The sequence below is a fragment of the Periplaneta americana genome, chromosome 2 (assembly GCF_040183065.1).
Source record: "Periplaneta americana isolate PAMFEO1 chromosome 2, P.americana_PAMFEO1_priV1, whole genome shotgun sequence".
Lineage (NCBI taxonomy): Eukaryota > Metazoa > Arthropoda > Insecta > Blattodea > Blattidae > Periplaneta > Periplaneta americana.
In genome coordinates this window covers 67,377,949-67,395,147 of record NC_091118.1, presented here as the reverse complement: position 1 = coordinate 67,395,147, position 17,199 = coordinate 67,377,949, and the positions used below count along the sequence as shown (strand labels likewise).

General features: G+C 34.5%; 1 protein-coding gene across 2 annotated transcripts in view; it reads left to right on the top strand.

The window, feature by feature from the left end:
- Positions 1-17,199, top strand: part of scat (VPS54 subunit of GARP complex scat) — a 181,425-nt gene that overhangs the window by 156,379 nt on the left and 7,847 nt on the right. The gene's annotated exons all lie outside the window — the stretch shown is intronic.

Here is a 17,199-nt window from a genome sequence, read left to right as displayed (position 1 = left end):
ATACCTGTGTTGTGGTTTCACTTGTGCTTGTGCTAGGACCCTCAGTAAACATCTCTCCATGCCAGTTCGGAATGAACTGCGAAGGCACAGCATTTGGGAGTAGCGTTTTCTTACTAGGCAAACCTAAAAGTTCACTTTTCAAATCTCGTTCATAATCCCCAGGAAGAAAATGCACGGAACATACCCGAGAATTGTCTGGATTAAACTTATCACTGCTCTTACACCGAGAAATCCACAATCGCCTTAATTCTTCATTTTTTGGAAACCTGTGATACATGACACCGGCACTTTTAAATCCATAATTATGGCACTGTGCTACGGCACAATAAATACGGCTTTTAACGACTTCACTCATTCTCAACTCATAGATAAGACCGACATCTTAACATTTTAGAAAATCACAGCAAACTGAACCTGTATTTTTTTCTGTGGTCATTGTCAATAGATGAAACGGGAAAAAGGCTTCTTTTGTAGATTTCTTGGAATTCCCTTCCTTCCCTCCCCCTTAGCCCTTCTAGAACACACTTTTGAAAACCCAATTAGTGGATCTCTCAGTGGGGTCTTGGTGTTTTTCGAGTTCATTTATTCAGTAGTATTTTTAAATTCTAAAGGGATGGAGGAAGACGTGTCATAACTATAACAGATGAAAAATAAGAAAACAGTATATGTAGGAAGAGGGAGAAAAGCTTCCAAGGCAAGGGTACCTAATTAATTTCGCGCTGTGCTGCGCTTCGATTCATACCGTGGCTTTCTCGTCTGCCACGCTTCATACCACATGACGTCACGCAGCAAGTAGGAGGACATGAAAACAAATGAGTGGGGTGCAGGAAGAGACCCCTCTGATTATCGGATTTGAAAATGGGAATTATTGTCGAAAGGTTGCTATTGGCACTAATACTGTGTAACTAGTGGCACCATTCTGTTGCATCCACATATCTCTAAGACTGAGTCATCTCATTTCGGTAATGAAAAAGATTAGTAACATCATGTTGACAATTCTCTATTATTTTAATTATTTACTTTTGCAACATTTTGTAAGAAAACAAATTACCTGAATTATTGGTACACATGAACCTCTTCCTTCAGTTTGCAATTCATCTCCAAGCCAATTAGGAATATGCTGAGATAGGACAGCAACTGGCTTTAATTTCTTGTTTTGTGGCAATCCTAAAAGCTCGTTCTATAAGCCACGTGTCCACATCTGTGGAGTAACGGTTAGCGAGTCTAGCCGCGAAACCAGGTGGCCCGGGTTCGATTCCCGGTTGGGGCAAGTTACCTGGTTGAGGTTTTTTCCGGGGTTTTCCCTCAACCCAATATGAGCAAATGCTGGGTAACTTTCGGTGTTGGACCCCGGATTCATTTCACCGGCATTATCACCTTCATCTCATTCAGACGCTAAATAACCTAAGCTGTTGATAAAGCGTCGTAAAATAACCTACTTAAAAAAAAAATTAAAAATTAAAAAAAAAAATATAAGCCACGTTTGTAATCGCCAGGTAGGTAGGAATTGGAGTGAACAATCCCTGGCGTTGTCCACATTAACATTATCCATCATTTTACAACGAAAAATAATTTCAAGGAATTCATGGAGTTGGCACTGGTTGGATCTTTATGATACTTTGTTTTAAAGACCGATGGGCAAATGCTGAATCACTTGATAAGCAACTCTCAGAACCATAAAATGCCAAGTAGTTCGGAACGAACTGATAGATGGAAACATGAACAAACAATGGCAGATTGCTGATATTTAGATAAATAGTGATTACGGTTTATGTGTAGTTTAGACAACAGTAAACAAATAATACAAAACAATATTTTAATTACTTTCTTTTGCATTTGCAATTATTTCGTCAAAATCTGGGTTTACTTCAGATAAAGCTACTTTAAGTTGCGCCAACAGATCTTCGTCAGTCAAACGAGATCTGTACTTTGACTTGACATAATGCATTTGTGAGAATAGTTGTTCACAGAAATATGTAGGAGCAAACATAGTCGAAAGAATCTTAATGGCATGTGTTTAGCAACTGAAAATTGTTTAAATACATCATCAAGTTTACCATGGCACAGATGTTTCAAACAAGTATCATTTTGCACGGATATTAATTGTAACTGCAAATCCAGTCTTATTTTTGGAGGTTCGACGTGCATAAGATTTACAAAAAGGTTAAAATCATTTTTCATGCTTTTGAAATCGGCATATCATTTTTCTAAGAATTCAGTCTTTAGATTTTCTAATAAGGAAATATACTTATTAAAATAATTGTTGTTATTTTCTAATGCCAGGCATTTGATAATAAAGTCATTTGACCTCTTACACTCCAATATTTTTCAAAGATATTATTAAAATAATTGTAGTAATTTGTATTTTGGAGGGATTGCAAACAGGGAAGATGATATAGCTGCCCCTCTCGTTGCTGTCCCTTCCATAAGTTCAACTGCACGGCAAAGGATTTAATAGCATCGTACATGTTCACTATATTTTGATTTCTTCCTTGAAGTTTCTTGTTAAGATCATTTAAAAGTTTTGATATATCAACGAGGTTATGACTGAAGATCATATACAAACCTGTGAAGTTCTACCTGATGGATCCACCACAGAGAAATATTGGAGAGCAAGAGCGCTAATGGCTTCGTTGCCAAAGCCCAGCATTAGATAACAACAACATATATCAAATAGGCCAAATCTTTATTCCATTCTTTCTTTTCTAATTCCAAAATTTGCTTTGCCTGTAAAAATAACAATATTGATTAATGCACATGAACATTATGCAAATATAGCAAGCATAATGAAGTAAATGATAACTTTTAATAGAATAAAATAGGTGTTTTGTAAAGCTGTTTGTATGCAAATGTTACTGACCAGACGTTTCATAAACTCATTTATTGTCTCACAAGTTCAAAGAAGCGATGAAGCATGTTACACCAACTGAGCCACCTGACATCAGTATAGTAAATCAGATCTTCACAATCGGATTCCATGTTCTCCAGATGCTTTCGAAACTGGATGCTTTAGGGCTTTTGATTTTATTTTATTATTGTGTTTACAACCACGTCCATTAAATGTGTAATTAACATTTTTGAACATAAAAGGCAAAGGGCATTGTCTCCTTTGGGAACACAGAAAACTGTTCTTCTCATTCGCCATTAAATTTGCGTTTATACAGGGTGATTTCGTTCAAAGTGTACAAACTGCAGGAGATGATTCCTGAAAGGATAAGGAACAAACGTGGTATAATGAACATATGTCCGGAAATGCATAGGTTCTGTGCTATAAGCATTTATTTATTATTCCTTCGTGGCTGCAAGTGGAAACATACACCTTCCAGGCAATTCAAACATAACTTTGAAAGATACTTATCTTATAACATCAAACTCGATCACAGTAACTCTAATAATATGGCCGTAAAAAAATCATGACACTACTCCAATTATTTGTATTCACTCTATATAAATAATTACAGTAAAATAAGTCAATGTACCTACAAACTCTTGTAACTCTTGTGTGCAGTTGTAAAATTGTGTTTACTGATTTCTTACAATTTTTATGGCTTCCGTTTGTTTAAGTCAATATTTATTTTATGCAGTTGAATAAGTATTCTTCATAGTTTTATAAACAAACAACGTACACTGAACATATCCTAACAGCTGTTGCAATTTTAACCTTCCCCCCCCCCCTCTCTCTCTCTCTGTATCCAAGGGATTTTAATTTGGTTTCATTGGTCAGCTGTCTGATGTGTGTACACTAGATATTGAGTAATATTTAAAAATCTGGGGTAACTGTTTCAAAAGACAGTGTTAGAAGTACCATGATAATAAGTTACTGTAATTCAGAGAAACTGTATGGTTATGTTGTGAATTATAAATTCCTGTAATAATGGTACTCCTATTGTTTGTGTAAATGAAGAGTCCACTGCAAGAATGATGGATGTCACTTTCTTGTCGAAAATGAACCAAGACTGTCAATTCATAGCTTAAGACATATAGAATGTACATAGAGAGTTATATGGCATTAACACTGATAGTCATTGTCCAGTAATGATCGGAAAATCTCAGTTAAGCTTTGAGCACTAAGCATTTCAAACTTTCAATTCCTTCTCCTGCAAAATGTATTCCAAATGACATCCATCATTCTTGCAGTGGACTCTTCAAATGTAAATATCTTTTTAATTTTATTTCTTTTAATTAACATTAAAAGTGTAATTTAATATTTAATGTAAGTTTTATAAAACATATTCTTATCGTTTTTGTTCTTTGAAACGTTTAAATTTAAAAAATGATGCGATTTGGGAATCAATATGCTTTTCAAATCGGTATTACATTATTCAGAGTAATTAAAATTATACAAAATTATTTCAAAAAACGTTATATTTTTTCGAGGTTTATAATTTTTGGAGTGTGATTTCGAATGCAATAAAAAAACTCTTTATCAAAGTCTTTTTGAAGATCTAACTATCTTTTATTCACAAACAACAGCAAACTGCTCATATGACACATATTAAGATGTTGGAATTCGCCTTAAACCTTAAATGTGTAAACTTGAATATACAATCTACTCGTAACATATTATATATCTTATTGAAAGACGTTAACACCATTTTAACCAATATTATACATGAAATAAAAATGAAACAGGTACGATTTGTTATAATATAAGTAGCGACTGTAATGTCACAGTTGACAAACTACCCTTGAACCAAAAGACGAGAAAACAGCAATTTCACAAATAAATCATTCACAATGGAATTGGTAATGGAATTTTTAATAAAGTTATGTCATTAAAAATCGACATTATTTAATCTGTTGTGCAGTTATTGTTTCATACACGAACTGAGTAAATTTTAGATTTTACAGAAAGTTTAGAAAAGCTGGACTTAATATATTCTTTCAAGGCTTCATCCCTATCAGCTCTATTGATTCAAAGGCATAGTCCACCATTTTGGACTTCTATTACATTATAATATAATTATATTGTAATTCTTTTCTGTTGCAATATGACTTATGTGTGTCCACATTTTATAATAATTTATTTATATTTAATGAAGAAGTCATGTAACTGTTTAAAATGTATATGTATGTTTTTGTTACATGGAACCAAATATGGCTTTTTTAAATAAATATAGGAAGTTCATTTATGGAAGAAAGAACACAATTTGATGATTAATGTCTGGGCTCCCAAGTGCAATTTTCCACTCTGTTATTGTGTTCAGAATAGAGTGGGTTAGAGTAAGTGTCCAGTGGTGATGCTAGTCAACAGTTAAGTGATTTTCATGTAGAATAGAACATATTCTAAAAGGTTAGTATCCACTGGGTGAATCTCTATACTTGGGTACGTTTTTAAAACCATTAGTTTGTCCATCAGATGTATCAATAAATCTCTTAGGAAAACATAGTTTGACTTCAAGATTAATCGCATAACAAAAACTAAACACTATCAATTCTAAATACCAATACAGTAGAGCATCGATTATCCTAAACAATGAGGATAATTGATTTTTCGGATAACCGATCATCTACGAAAACAAATTATACTGGTGTCATAGGAGCAATATGAAACAAAGAAACTCTGATATTAAACACAAAACTGTACATACAGTATATATTTTGTATCACACGTCTTACAAATAACACTGAAAACTGACTGCCTAGTTTGACAAGTTCAAAAGGGATATTAAAGTAGGCCTACAGTTTAGGAAAAGAAGTCCAAACTTTTTCTTTTTTTGCTTCAGAGCTGAGACTCGTTTTTTGCTGCTAAATCTCGGAAACAGCGCTAGCAAAACTTCTGCATGGTGAGCACGCAAATTCAAATTTGCCAACTGGAACACTTTCAGTTAACCGATGTTTCGGTTGATGGTATTCGGATAATCGATGCTCTGCTGAACTATGTTTCCGAAAATCTAGAAATATCTTTAAAATTCAGCAGAATACACATCAAAGAATTCTACTTTTTGAGTACTTAACAGTTAAAATCTAGATGGGTTTACAAATTAATTTTAAAAACGTACCTTTCATTTATGAGTGCATTTAAGTGACATATATTGTATTTACATGAATACAAGCTGCCATGTAGGTGTAGATGAAAAGATTTTCTTATTGATGGTACTTAACAGTTCTTGTCTCTGGTCTGTTATAATTTCATAATTCTCACTAAATAGTTATGAAAAATATAAACATATCAATATCAGGAACAGAAAATATATTTGTATAGCCTTTTGTTTGTCAGATCCTGTCTTCTGAGTTGTTTTTTATGTGAAATGTTTATGCACTTGACATTCGAATAATCTGGACATTTTCTGTTAATATGGTGACTTCATTAATTACAGTAGGGCTTAGATGACTGAAATGGTGATGTATTTAAAACTTTAAAACAAAATACTGAGTTTCGAATGTAGCTAGCCATGATGAAACATAAAGAGAAAACGAATGTGATGGCATAATAAATTTATTATTTGTATACAAATGGGAGCTATTAGTAAATGCAGGAAGTATAAAGACAGAAATATTTTATGTAACCTAATCTAATTCTAAAGTACTTACCTATGGTATTAATTCCCAAATTAATCCAATTCTCTGTAGCACTGCCTGCTGGATCACACCCTATGGCTGTTTACACTGCCTGTCCAATGAACAGTTATGCGCAAGTAGCCACTAGGTGGCAGGTAGTGACTTTATATATACTGATAATGTTATTAGTGGTGGGTACTGCCTACCACCTAGCGGCAAAATAACTTTGATTGAGCAGGCAGTTTACGCAGCTATAGGATGTGATCCAGCAGCCAGTGCTCTGTAGTGACATATTTATTATTCATTACAGTTTCAAACTGCTCATTGTCTCATGGAATGGGGAAGTGATTATAAAGTTAACAAAAAGGCTCCGGCTTGTTATATTTAAATGCGGGGAGTATAAAGACAAATGAAAATGAGTATCAAAATTTCATTTCAAATCCCTAACATCCTTACAATCCTAACCAATGTTTACAATAAAATAACGAACAGCATAAACGTTTGTTAAATGTTTTAAATGTTATGTTTTATTTAACGACGCTCGCAACTGCAGAGGTTATATCAGCGTCGCCGGATGTGCTGGAATTTTGTCCTGCAGGAGTTCTTTTACATGCCAGTAAATCTACTGACATGAGCTTGTCGCATTTAAGCACACTTAAATGCCATCGATCTGGCCCAGGATCGAACCCACAACCCTGGGAATAGAAGGCCAGCGCTATACCAACTTGCCAACCAGGTCAACTAAACGTTTGTTTGGTGGCAGGAAATAGAATATACAGAAACTGTGAATGTTCATAATGGTTGCCATAGAGATAGTGTTTTGTCAAACTGCTATTCTCTTAACTTTCAAAAATCAAGTTTACATCTTATGCTTAATAGCTAACATTATAGCTAAACTAAAACAAGGAGAATTAATATTTGAGGAGAAAAATTCGCTCTGGTGCCGGGGATCGAACTCGGGTCCTTGGTTCTACATAGAAGAATGTCTATGAATACAGCCCATAGATTTTAAATACTGCACTGAATTATTCATAATGAGCACATGTACTGTTCAAAAGAAGAAAACATATTAACAAAACAGTTGCAACATGTCACTAATAGAAATTCACTTGCATTAAAAAACATTTAAAACATATAACCTATACAACTCGCTCGTCACTCATCTGCAGACTGCTGACCATGCAGTTTGCTGAGAGCCAGTTCACCCAATAACAGATCGTGAGAAGAGGAGGGGGAAGTAAAGTATGCGAACGATGCAATGTACTGGCAGTCCCGCAGAGGAGGAAATGGCATTATTTGCTTCACCAAACCAGACCAAAGAACTATGCAAAGGGCCACAAGGAGTGGACTTCGTCTAGTACTGGAAGGAAATTTGAAACTCGGAATGTGTTTTCAAAACTGAGGGAAGTAAAAATAATAAATAGTACATACAAAATTTATCTGGGGGGCTGCAGTTCTACAGCCCCTCTGCAAGGGCCGCCACTGGTTGGAACAACAACATTTAGTTCTTACAGAAAATCCTAAGCCTTAATGAAGGTTTTGTATTGTTCTCAGTAGAGGGGGAAGCAGGTCCTTGAGGTGTCTCTTTCTAACAGTCTGTGCCAAGATAAACCAACTGCACTTTAAATTAAATTAAAATGTGTTGACAGTTTAGAGAAAACTTCGAGAAGTTTTGAACCTTCTGTTTGAAAGACATTTTTCATAAGCAAAATTGATTTTAAGTTGTTTATCAGTAGCAATCAAATTTTATAGCCCTTAGACTACCACCACCACCATCACCACCACCACCACCACCACCACCACCACCACCACCACCACTACTACTGCTACTGCTACCACCGCCACCATTTAGCTGTAGATGTAGGAGAAATGAGTTTGATTGTTTAATGCATGCAAGAAGACAAGAGTGAAAGAATGAGCCAAGTGTGTGGCAGAAACCAAACTGATTTCATTTACGCGAGAAAATATGTAGCATCAAAGCCCCTAAATAATTTGTGCTCTATTATACAAATCGGTAAAATGTGTACTCATACCAGAAAATAAATTATGTTTGAAGAAAATTAGTCAATGAACTGTAACATCCGAGTTCATTAGGAGCAATCACCACTAGAACATTGCATTTTTAAAGGAAGATTTTGTAATTGCAGAACGATCACTATGGCAATATTACGAATATTTTAAGAAACTCATTTTATGGTAATGTGGTCTAGGATGCAATTTTGAGAAGACGAGGAAAATATCCTCCTACTTCGAGAAACACCCTATCCTTCTCTTTATTTATACTATGCTTATTCAAGTTATAGATCAGCGGTCATCAGCACAAAGCAGCCTCGGACTAGCATCTCTTACCCGCTTTGGTGCAACCGTAGCTGCTGGCAGGTATGCTCTCTCCCTCTCTGTCTGCTGCACAACGGTGCATATGATGTTGCACCAAATACCCTTTACCCATTTCAGCAAGTGCTGACGACCACTGTTATATATGATAATTTCCCCACTAAAATTTATGAATATTCTATACTTCCAGACATAATTGTATTATTATTATTACATTCACTAAATTATTCCTTTTTCCAGGGTGTGAATTGAATAGTTTCTCCGGAGGACGTTAAAATTAAAAAAAAAAAAAAAAAAAAAAACTGTATTCATTATTTATGTCGTGCTTTGTTCTTACACATGCATATGTCTGACCAGTAAAGCTGTGTAAAAAGAACAAGACTGTGGCCACCTTTAAAGTCAATGTTCAAATTATGACTTCTAAACAACAAGTTTGCCATCTCATTGTCGATTAAAAAGAAAACATTGTTCATAATAATTAGCAGTGTTGGCCAACTCATATTGTTGTCGTACTCAACTTATATTTAAAAAAAAAAAAGAAAAAGAAAGTTATTATGTGCCGGATTAATATATCAAATACAGAACCTACAAGTTATACATCTGAATGGGATAAATGTTGTCCCTGGCAGGGACAAATTAATACCATTTTAGCAGGGGACACAAAATTCTCCAGGGAGGGACAGTCCCAGCATCCCCCCCCCTCTATCAATTTGCACCCTGCCTTTTTTTGTAAGACTGATATTTTTTTTACACCACAATTTATGTGCATATCTATATTATAGAGTAATCATATTACGTATTGATGGCAGAAAGTTTGTATTATGATAGATATTTTTATTTAAAATTCACACTTATACCTATTAATTTTTTGTTTGTGTCTAATGCTCAGGATTTGATGAAGTCAGTTTTAAATTCAGCTTTTCATACTGGGAGAAAAAGAGTGAGCCATTCTCTCCCCCTTCCCCTTTGGGAAAATGAATCGCATATTAAGGATCCATGATTGTATGGAATTGTGCGGACTTTATGCTTCAGCTGTTTATAGTTGTTGGTTTTGTCATAGTTACTCGAAGGGCAGCCATTGTTCATGTAAATACTAACAATAAAATTTTGATCTAGCAGGTATATGTACACAATTGTTAATAGTTCTTATCTTTATCAATTGCATAGTTGATAAAAATATGATTATATAAAATCATAGATTTATAATGTTGCTCTCAAAAACAAAGAAGAAAAGAAAATTGTATTATATTGTAAGTCTTCATGTTTCTAAAAGTGGAAATGAACCAATGTATTTAAGAATCAGGGTTAATTTAATAATGGTGATATGTTTTGAGATTCCAGGCTTTCATGGTGATTGAGTTGTGATGAAGTTGTTGGGTTTCATAACTTGCTTTTGTGTTTCGGAACTGTTTACTGATTCCAGATTTACAATATTATAATTCGAGAAATAGAAGATTTGCTAGCTTGGCTCTTTTTAGACTATCCACAAAAAAATTATTAGTAATTACCGGTACTTTATAGCTTCTCTTATCAATGTAAATAGCCACCGGCGTAGCTCAGTCACACTGGTTTGAGTCTTTGCGGGGAGGGAATTTTTTCATGAAATTTTGGTCAGTGTATGGAACCAGTGTCCACTCATCATTGTGATGAATTTGAGGAGTTATCATAGGTAGCGAAATCAGTTTCGAAAACCAGTTCTAACAGCTGGAGGGGGGATCGTCGTGCTAACCACACAATACCTCCATTCTGGTTGGAAAATCTTTCAGCTCTTCTGAGACATGTGGACGTGAGTCCGGCAGCCAGCTGGCCCTTCATGAGCTGTTGCGCCACGGATTATTTATATACTGTAGCTCAGTCATTAGCAAGTTAGACTTACAATGCAATGCTGCATTCGGGCTTGGGTTGATTACCTATTTGGTTTCTTTCCGAAGTTTTCCCCAGATATAAGACGAATGGCAGGTAATCCCATCGATAATTTTCTGAGTTATCTCGCACTTGATACAGCGTCGTTAAACAACCATTAAAAATCACTGTACATAGACAATAAATCTTTTAATTAAATCTTTGCATTTTAGTTATACAACTATATTTTTGTTTTGCATATAATTGTGTTCAATAATAATAATAATAATAATAATAATAATAATTTTGTATCAACAAAAGCTGCCCTAAATAAGGGTTCATAGATTGGCCTACTAATCAATGAACAATGATTAAAAACAATTATGTATGTGACAATTTGAAAGAAAAAAAGAACATTAAGATAAATGATGAGAAAACACAGGAAATCATTTACAATAAAAGTTTCTTGGATACAAATGATTACTAATTATAGCTAAGGATGATTTTAACATGTGAGATCCTATGCCATCAATCGTTGCATTATAAATTTTAAATTGTTTAAGTTGATTTGAAGTTTCTCGTGGGATCATGCCACGGGCACTGAACATGAGCCCAAAAACTGTCCAATGTGTGATGTGGTATTGTGCTCCGAGATGCTGACAACAAGGCTCCGTCGGTCCAATGCCAAAACCACGAATGTGCATAATCTTACTTTTGAGATAAACGCATTTTAATATTCAAAGTGCTTGGAAAAATCAGGTTTTATAGTTACATTTATGCTTTAACAGCCAAAATGTTTAACTAGTTATGCTATTTCTTAGGACATACAAATTACCTCATTTGTTTCATATGTTAAGGACATTTTAAGGGGTTAGGTACAGCTTGCAGCAGTAAAATTTTGGAAATATTCAACATTTTTTTTTTCCTCCATTACTTTATTTTGTAAAATACTGAAAATTAGTATGTGTAAAACACTGTCCTTCTGCTGTATAAAAAAAATATTTTTACGATTTAAAAAAATTATTTACCTTTTTTTCCAAAATTAAGTTCACTGTGCAGTGATGAAGCGTTTCCCACATAACTAAAAAAAGCATCCAACATTCTGTGATGAAATTTTTTTTGTGTGTATTTATGCATGTAATATCTACAATATGATGCAAGATCACTTCTCTACCTTTGATAGATTGTCTGATAAAAAATAAATTCATTTAAAAAATGGTCAAATATCAGTACAAAACAAAAGAAGTATATTATTTATTAAGGAATGCAGTTGAAGGAGGATGATATTGTAAACATGAGTTTCAGTAATGAAATAAAAGAGAGAGAATATGAAAAAAGTTAACAAATTTATGAGTTATGAGGGAAACTCTTTATCACTGCATAGTAAACTGTCACCATTTTGAATTTTGAAAAAAAATATATAAATAATTTTTTTAAATCGTAAAATATTTTTTTTTCATGAAGGACAGTGTTTCACACATACCAATTTTCATTACTGTACAAGATACAGTAATTGAGGAAAAAAATGTTGAATATTTCCAAAAATTTGACTGCTGTAGGCTGTACCTAACCCCTTAAATAACTGTTCGTATTAGTTCTTCTTGGCATGGCAGAATTGCAGAATGTTTGAAGTGCTGTTTGCAGACTTAATAAACTAATTGTGAAATTAATGGTTTTCAAGTATTTTCAAGGATAATGGGAGGACTTATTTATTATTACGAAATTAATTTTATAGAAATTTTTCTCTTCATTCTTACTTTCTAAAGACTTCTGTTATTGGTACATACACCGGAAAAATACTCTTTTGTTCAAGAAAATATAAATTATTATTAAATACGATAATATTCTTCTTGTAAAGAGACAAACTCATAGTATTGAAAATACGGTACTGAGAAATATGAAAGAACACAATCACTATTCATACTTAGAGCCCTCATCTGCATAAAGTTCAGGTAAGTCATCACGAATGTTTCTGTTGTATTTCAGTGAGTTGCAAGATCCATGGTATTCCCTCGGTATAGGCAAGATCCTCACACATTAGTTTGAGATCCTGGAATTTGGCTTCAGCAATGGACAGATCTGCACTGTAGACTTTTTGGGAGTGGACCCTCACTTGGCCTGGTTCTTGGTATCTTCAAATTGACTAGATGAAAATCAGATCTGGATTATCTTTAAAAAATATTTGTCTTGATTCCGTTGTTTCTGTTGTATTTCAGTGAGTTGCAAGATCCATGGTACTCGGTATAGGCAAGATTCTCACACATTATTTTGAGATCCTGGAATTTGGCTTCAGCAATGGACAGATCTGCACTGTAGACTTTTTGGGAGTGGACCCTCACTTGGCCTGCCTCTTGGTCTCTTCAGATTGACTTGATGAAAATCAGATCTGGATTTATCTTTAAAAAAAATATTTGTCTTGATTCCATTGTTTCTGTTGTATTTCAATGAGTTGCAAGGTCCATGGTACTCCCTCGGTATAGGCAAGATTGTCACATTATTTTGAGATCCTAGAATTTGGCTTCAGCAATGGACAGATCTGCACTGTAGACTTTTTGGGAGTGGACCCTCACTTGGCCTGCCTCTTGGTCTCTTCAGATTGACTTGATGAAAATCAGATCTGGATTTATCTTTAAAAAATATTTGTCTTGGTTCCGTTCTTAGACACTGCAACCAACGAACATTTCTTCATGGAATGTTGTTTTAAAGTCTTTCTTACGAAAATGACTTTAAGTAAGCTATCAAAGTAATCGTGAAGAAGAAGAAGAAACGGTGAAGTTTTTTTTTTTTTTTTTTTGGGGGGGGGGATAATACAAATCAGTTTTGCCCATCCTTTAGGACTAAACTGGAAATTGTTTAATTTCTTATCTATCTTGGAATGTATAGAATTACATTCAATGTCGATATATCCATCTGAAAAAATCTGTGATCTTTGGTTTGTAAAGGAGAGTACTAGTTCAGGAAAAGAATGCACATACCAATGAAGATAGAATTATTTTGTTGTTTCCTATGACTGTTTGACATAATGAATACTAGGTGAAACATCGCATAGTTATAAGGACAGGGAGAAATTTCTACTGTCCCACTTTTACGTTGAGTCTTATCCCAGATATAACACTTTGTAGCGTGATTTCCAAATTGTATATCCCCAGATTATAAACAGCCAATTTATGGAGGTAAAATATTAGATCTGTCTGTCCCTTTGGTGTATTTAAGACTGTTTGTAGTTCAAAATTGAAGAACAATATTTCCGATCTTGACAAGGTAATGCCTTGTATTCATCCCTAGCCTCTCGTGCAGAGTTCCTTTTTCCATGTGAAGCTTATAATCGACATTCATACATGTATTTTTTAAAAAGATAGAGGTACATTGTAATCATTGATAACCTGCCTGTATTTCTTAATACCAACAAAGGTCTAAATCACACATTTTGCATCTCTCCTTAACTCCATTTTGAGCCTTATTAGTCAAAGAGTAACATTGTAATCATTGATAACCTGCCTGTATTTCTTAATACCAACGAAGGTCTAAACCACACATTTTGCATCTCTCCTTAACTCCATTTTGAGCCTTATTAGTCAAACGACTTGTACTAAAATGAAAAAAATAATGGTATATTCGTTGGAAATACGTGCAACAATACTAATGACATAATTACGGAATCAACATAGCACCACACACATTGTTTCTGATATTAATAAAATGTAAAAATAATAAATGAATGAATGTGCTCCATTGTTACAAGTCCAATGCCAAAATCACGAATGTAGCACATTCGTTAATACTGTCCTACTAGTTTGTTATGGTGCCCAGTGCCAAAATCACGCATGTGCCACATTCGCTGATTTGGCATTGTACATTTTAATCTGGAAGTACATAAGTGTTTTAAGAATTGCGAATAACTCGAAATTGAATGATCATACACTTATGTGACTTTGGCATAAGAATCTACACACCATACAGACTCAGAAAGTGCACTTAGGTGAAAATGCGAAATTTTGCACATTCGTGGTTTTGGCATTGGACCAACGAATGACTTGTTTTTCACGACACACCTCTTGTAGCTGTTGCTCATGCATCTCAAAGAAGACTGTGGGGCCAAGAATGACACCCTTATCCTTCTGTTGATCACTTATGATGATATCAGCATGTCTAGTAGAACCATCAGAAGAGACGCAACCAACCTCCTCTTAAACGTCATAGGAAGCATTCTGACGGATTGAGGTTGCGATGAGAGAACGAACTGTATTATGTCGATTCGGAGCAATTCTCCATGATGGCAGAATCGTATGCTATTCACAGTCAGAACTAATGTTTAATATACAGAATGGAAGTGAAATAGCCTTACAGATTTTCAGAGCAAATAGCTCATGTTGTATGTAACAAAAACCTATAATATATTGCTGGAAAGTTCTTAGGTTTTTTCGAATTTTTTTTTCTCAAATGATTAACGGCCTCTTATTCAGTAACTATTGCGAGTAGGATCATGATTTTTGTCCATATTGATAAGAAATCTAAGAAAGAATAATTTATCCCTCAGGCATGTTTTAATAGTGTGGATGGTTTTCATTAATTTTAAAAACCTCTAATTTCAAGCCACTGTATGATGTGACCAGGTTGCAACGTCACACCAGAGAACAGCTCATCTAGCAAGACGCCGAGTTCATTGACCTCTTACATCTGTATCATGATGAGTTTGTTAGCGGCGATGTTGCCGGACTGCTGAAACTTCAAACTTAATTTTCTAATTAATTGTGCGCATAATGTGCTGTTGCTCCATCAAGCTGAAACCATATCCTTTGTCGATTATTAAGTGGTAGATCATGCAAAAATTCCATTACAACAGTATCAAGCAGTTCACCAAAGGTGTGTTGGTTTACATAGGCATCAAAGAAATATGGGCCCACAATGGTGTCAGATAGGAAGCACCTGATCATTGCAAGGATGCATCCAATGTGAGTTCTGTGGGGCCTAGTATCATTCTGTGTATGGGCACTACCATCTAAGAAGAACAAACATTCATCGTTGAACATGACATTTCAAAGAAAATTTGGATTCCTATATGTTCATTGACTGATCCAGTTACAGTACTGAAGTCTCCTCGGAGGATCATTATTGCACATTGTGTCTCTATGCTGCATTTTGTAGGGGCAGAAATGTGCCGACTTCAATATTCAGTGTACAGAATCTTTACTGATGCTGTTCTCCATGGCCATGTAGCGGAGTGATATGTTAGGACTTACAGTAAGTTTGGCAATCTCATAGCTTGGCAGTCTTCATTGGTGACTGTTTTTTTTTTTGTCAACCACTGCATTTGGTATTGAGTACCATGATATGTTGTCTTAAATTTATGCGACAATCTGTCCACAGTTTGATGGGAAAGCTTTAGAATATCAGGATGCCAGCAATGAAATTGAAGAGTATATATGTATGTATGTATGTACGTACGTTTTTTTGAGCAGCATGTTCCATTACAAATGAGAAGTAATACTACATGCCTAGGTTTACCTTAAAGTACATTATCGATTTACATTATAATATTATTATGTTGCTATTCTAGGTTAAATATGGATTAGTGTAGTTGATCTACGATGTATAACTTTCAAGATAATATTGTTACTTCTTAGTCTAACTTATTTTCCTATTCCTAACCTATGAAGTACAAGAATCTATTTACATATTCTAGCATTTAAATATTTACATATTTACTATCTTTTTGATGAGCCTATTTTCAAATAAATTATATCCTCTAATATTCTAGCTTATTTACAGAATATAAGTAACCTATTTTCGGCCCTTATCACTTAATTCTGACTTTTAACCTCTTTATCTTCTCAAATAACATCCTTATATACTAGCCAGCTTATTGTAGTTGTTCAAAGTGTATACTATTTGCAAACTTTATAAAATATTTTACACAACTTTTCACTAATTTTGTCTTATCCAAAGGCCACTTCCCACCACATTTATGTACAGACTGGATTAGTGTTCCTCTCTCCTTTCCTAATTTCGTACAGTCATAAATAATATGATCCACTGTCTGATCCCCATCCCCACAGACACATGTTGCACTATTCTTGATTTTAAAGCGATTAAAATATGCGTTGAGTCTTCCGTGTCCGGTCAAGAGAGTCGTCAAGTTTGGAGTTACTTCTATCTTCAATTTCAATCTATCTTGGACACTAGGGAAGAATGTCTTGGTTAGAGTAGCTTTGGAAGTAGTTGACCATTCACTTTCCCATTTTTCTTTGGATATGACCTTGTCGTAAAAGATCTGTAGATCGACGTCACTCGCTGCCTGCTTCGCTAGACGATCTGCCAGTCCTTAGAGAGTCCAGAGTAATTTTACTGTCAGTGTAGATCACTATTAGTCTTTCATCTAATGATCTTTCACCTATTGTTCTTAGTCGTTTTATATTGTCTAACACTTTCATAATAGCAAGTTGTTCAGCTTGGTTGTTTGAACATTTATTATCTAATCTGAATCTTAGTTGTTGGATTAGTTCATTACTGTGAAAAATTGCT